This window comes from Gossypium arboreum, chromosome 7, assembly GCF_025698485.1.
Source record: "Gossypium arboreum isolate Shixiya-1 chromosome 7, ASM2569848v2, whole genome shotgun sequence".
NCBI classification, from domain to species: Eukaryota; Viridiplantae; Streptophyta; class Magnoliopsida; order Malvales; family Malvaceae; genus Gossypium; species Gossypium arboreum.
The window spans coordinates 88,688,132-88,692,915 of NC_069076.1; the positions used below are offsets into that span (position 1 = coordinate 88,688,132).

General features: G+C 39.9%; 1 pseudogene; it reads right to left on the reverse strand.

Annotated features, from left to right (window-relative positions):
- Positions 1 to 1,533: 1,533 nt before the first annotated feature.
- Positions 1,534 to 4,458, reverse strand: LOC108475624 (uncharacterized; annotated as a pseudogene).
- Positions 4,459 to 4,784: the final 326 nt, after the last annotated feature.

Below are 4,784 nucleotides of genomic sequence, written 5' to 3' on the forward strand. Positions count from 1 at the left end.
CCTGAGCTCAACTCACTTCTCGCGATATGAGTTAACTCTTTAAAAACATACATTAAAATAGAAATTGAAAATAGCGCAGCACGCGAGTCAAGGCTCAACTCACTTCTCGCAATATGAGTTGATTTTTTTGAAAACAGAATTTGCAAATCATCAATTGAAAATACCTCAGCGTGTCCTGAGGCTCAACTCACCTCTCGAAATATGAGTTGATTTTTTTGAAGGACAGAAATTGAAAATACCTCAGCGTGTCCTGAGGCTTAACTCACCTCTTGCAATATGAATTGATTTTTGAAACATATAAAAAATTGACAATATCTCGGCGTGTCCCAAGCCTCAACTCACCTCTCGCAATATGAGTTGATTTTTGAAAACATAAATTGGAGAAAACAGAAATTGAAATTACCTCAGCATGTCTTGAGGCTCAACTCACCTCTCGCAGTATGAGTTGATTTTTGACAAACAGTAATTGAAAATACCACAGCGTGCCCCGAGGCTCAACTCACCTCTCGTAATATGAGTTGATTTTTTGAACAATCCAAAAAATTGACAATACCTCAACTTGTCCCGAGGCTCAACTCACCTCTCGCATTATGAGTTTATCTTTGGAACAGAAATAAAAACATTAGATTACCAAAACATGTCATCTGGTGGAACTCAGGTGTCTTTTCCTTTGATTAAATACAACTATCATTACATCCTCTTACTCTACTGGAGTACCTGTAAATGTCATGCATGATGTTATCATGATATGCACATGTTCGTCTTAAATGCATTTATGCCTACATGATTATGATATGAGCTTTAGGCATGTTTGTCATATATCCCTTTTTCGTCACAATTTTTGATGATTTGTGCTCATTGTTTCGACTCTTGACTTTCTCTTCAGGCTCTGTACCCATCCTCAAGCTTCACGAATAATCTGTATTTCCCAGATATCACTCTTTTGCCCCTGGTTGAGTTTTGTCCTTGCTTTGAGGCTCTTGTACTTATCAAATTCTTACCCGGGTAATGCTTAACATTTTTTTTGTTTAGAGTATGTCATTTCACTATTTATCATGTAAACGAACCACATAATGAGATGCATGAAAAAAATGGTCAGGTAGGGACAAAAGGATACCTTGCATTTATTCATTTCAAATGTAGTAAACAAAGAAAGTTAACCAATAATAGTAAAAAAGTGTCATAAAGAGAAAAGGGATTGCATTCAACGAATACAAATGCTCTAGATATTCAATGCATGAACTCTTCCACATTCCTCAATCAAGAATCTTTTCGAGCATGGCTTCTTGCGTAGAAGATTTCGAGCTTTCAGAAATGCTTCAAATACTGTAGTCTCACTATTTGACCTACCGTTCAAAACGCCTTGTTCTTTAAGCCCGGGTTTGCTTCATTAGAATGCCCTTTCGAGTTTTCATCCTAATCTTTTGTGTTTAATCAAGATGCCCTTTTCGGGTTTTCACCTTGATCCCTTTTTTCTCTTTTTTTTTTATATTTTTAAGATGCCCTTTCAGATTTTCATCTTGGTTTCCTTTTTCAAGCATAATATTTCTTTACAGTATCTGAGTTCACTGGACTCGGTAACTCCTTCCCATCCATCTCGGTGAGAATCAAAGCTCCGCCCGAGAATGCCTTCTTTACGACGTATGGTCCTTCCCAATTCGGTGCCCATTTTCCTCGCAGGTCTCTTTGTATTGGGAGAATCTTTCTCAGCACGAGTTCTCCTTCATGGAATTCTCTTGGCCGTATTTCCTTGTCATGAGCCGTGATCATTCTCTTCTGGTACATTTGTCCATGACAAATTGCCTTTAGACATTTTTCTTCGATGAGGTTTAACTGGTCATATCGAGCTCGAACCCATTCTGCTTCCTCTAATTTCGACTCCATTAAGACTCGTAGAGAGGGGATCTCAACTTCGATAGGTAGCACAGCTTCCATTCCATAGACCAGAGAGAAAGGAGTTGCCCCCGTAGATGTCCGTACAGATGTGCGATATGCATACAAAGCAAATGGTAGCTTCTCGTGCCAGTCTTTATATGTCTCAGTCATTTTCTCAATAATCTTTTTAATATTCTTGTTGGCCGCTTCAACCGCTCTATTCATCTTTGGGCGATAGGGCGAGGAGTTATGATGCTTTATTTGGAATTGCTCATACACTTCTTTCATCATCTTGTTGTTCAAATTCAAGGCGTTATCTGAAATAACTTTTTCAGGCAAACCATATCGACAAATGATTTCCTTTTTCAAAAACCTACAAACCGCAGTCTTCGTCACATTGGCAAACGATGCGGCTTCTATCCATTTTGTGAAGTAATCAATAACCACAAAAATGAATTGGTGTCCATTAGAAGCTTTTGGAGAAATTGGCCCTATAACATCCATGCACCACATAGAAAAAGGCCACGGAGAAGTCATGACGTGAAGAGGCAAAGGGGCTACATGAATTTTATTCCTATAAATTTGACATTTGTGGCATTTTCGTGCGAAATTAATGCAGTCACTTTCCATCGACAACCAGTAATATCCGAGTTTTATAATCTTCCTGGCCATAGTGAAACCATTGGCATGTGTCCCGCAAATTCCCTCATGGACATCTTCAAGTATTTTTCTGGCTTCAACAGCATCTACGCATCTCAAGAGCACCTGATCTTTTCCTCTTCTGTACAGGATGTCCTCATCAAGAACGAATCTCGCTGCCATTCTTCTGATTGTTCTTTTGTCGTTCTCGTTTGCTTGTTCGGGATACTTTTGATTCTTGATATATTCTAAGACATCATGGAACCATGGTCGTCCATCTGTCTCTTTCTCAATGCTGAAACAATGTACAGGGACTTCATATATGCTCATTTGAAGAGGCATTATTTCTGTTTCCCTGTTTGCTTTGAACATTGAAGCCAAAGTGGCCAGGGCATCAGCCAGTTGGTTTTCTTCTCGTGGGAGGTAATTAAAAGTTATTTCTTCGAATTTTTTAACCAACTCTGCCATTAGATCTCTGTATTTAACCAGTTTAGAGTCTCTCACTTCCCAATCCCCACGGATTTGGTAAATCACCAAGGCTGAGTCTCCGTATACCTCTAAAGTTTTGATGTTTCGTTCAATAGCTGCACGAAGTCCCATGATACATGCCTCATATTCCACTATGTTATTGGTACAGAAGAAATTTAGCTTGGCAGTGAGTGGGTAATGATTCCCTTCTGGCGATACTAAGACTGCTCCAATCCCATGCCCCAATGTGTTCGATGCACCATCAAAGCTCATCTTCCATGACTTCTTTTTGGATGACTCGCCCTCTTTTTCTGTAATACACATCAAATTTTCATCTGGGAAATCAAATCTCAATGGCTCATATTCATCCATTGTTCGGGTTGCTAAAAAGTCAGCTATTGCGCTCTCCTTTATCGCCTTCTGACTTACATAGGCAATGTCGTATTCCGATAGTAAGATCTGCCACCGTGCCATTCTTCCTGAGAGTGCAGGTGATTCCATCATGTACTTTATTGGATCTAGCTTTGAAATTAACCATGTTGTATGATACAACATATATTGCCTGAGTCTCCAAGCTACCCAAACCAGAGCGCAACAGTATTTTTCAATGGATGAATACTTTGCCTCATATTCAATGAACTTTTTACTGAGGTAGTAGATCGCTTTTTCTTTCTTTCCTGACTCGTCATGTTGCCCCAGTACGCAACCTATTGAATTTTCGAACACTGTTAGATACAAAATTAATGGTCTTCCCAGAGTTGGCGGTATTAGTATTGGAGGACTAGACAAATATTGTTTTATCTTATCAAAAGCTACCTGGCATTCCTCATTCCATTCTCCCGGGTTATGTTTTCGAAGAAGCCGAAAAATTGGGTCGCATTGGTTAGTAAGTTGAGTGATGAATCGGGCGATGTAGTTTAACCTCCCTAAAAATCCTCTGACTTCCTTTTGCGTGTGCGGAGGTGGTAACTCTTAAATAGCTTTTATTTTATCTGGATCAACCTCGATACCTCTTTCACTGACAAGGAAACCCAACAATTTTCCCGAGGTAGCCCCAAACGTACATTTGGCCGGATTAAGCTTTAGCTAGAACTTTCTCAGTCTATCGAACAACTTCTTCAGGTTCACTACATGCTCTTCTTCCCCTCGGGATTTAGCAATCATATCGTCGACGTAGACCTCTATTTCTTTATGCATCATGTCATGGAATAACGTCATCATAGCCCTCTGATATGTTGCCCCAGCATTCTTTAACCCAAATGGCATCACCTTGTAGCAGAATGTTCCCCACATTGTTACGAAGGTAGTTTTCTCCATATCCTCAGGGGCCATCTTGATCTGATTATACCCCGAGAATCCGTCCATGAAAGAAAACAATAAATGTTTTGCTGTGTTATCCACCAACGTATCAATGTGTGGTAAGGGAAAATTATCTTTAGGACTTGCTCGATTCAGGTCACGATAATCCACGCACATTCATACTTTGCCGTCTTTCTTTGGTATCGGGACTATGTTAGCCACCCATTCTGGATATTTGGAGGCTTGTAGGAAACCAGCATCAAATTGCTTCTTGACTTCCCCTTTTATCTTCAACAACATCTCAGGTCTCATCCGTCTTAGCTTTTGTTGAATGGGCTTGCATTCTGGCTTTAATGGGAGCTTATAGACCGCTACATCTTCTTCCAATCCTAACATGTCCTGATATGACCATGCGAATACATCTTTGTACTCGCGGAGCAAAGCAATCAAATTATGCCTGGTGCCCCCTGAAATAGAAGTCCCAATCTTCACTTCTTGCTTCC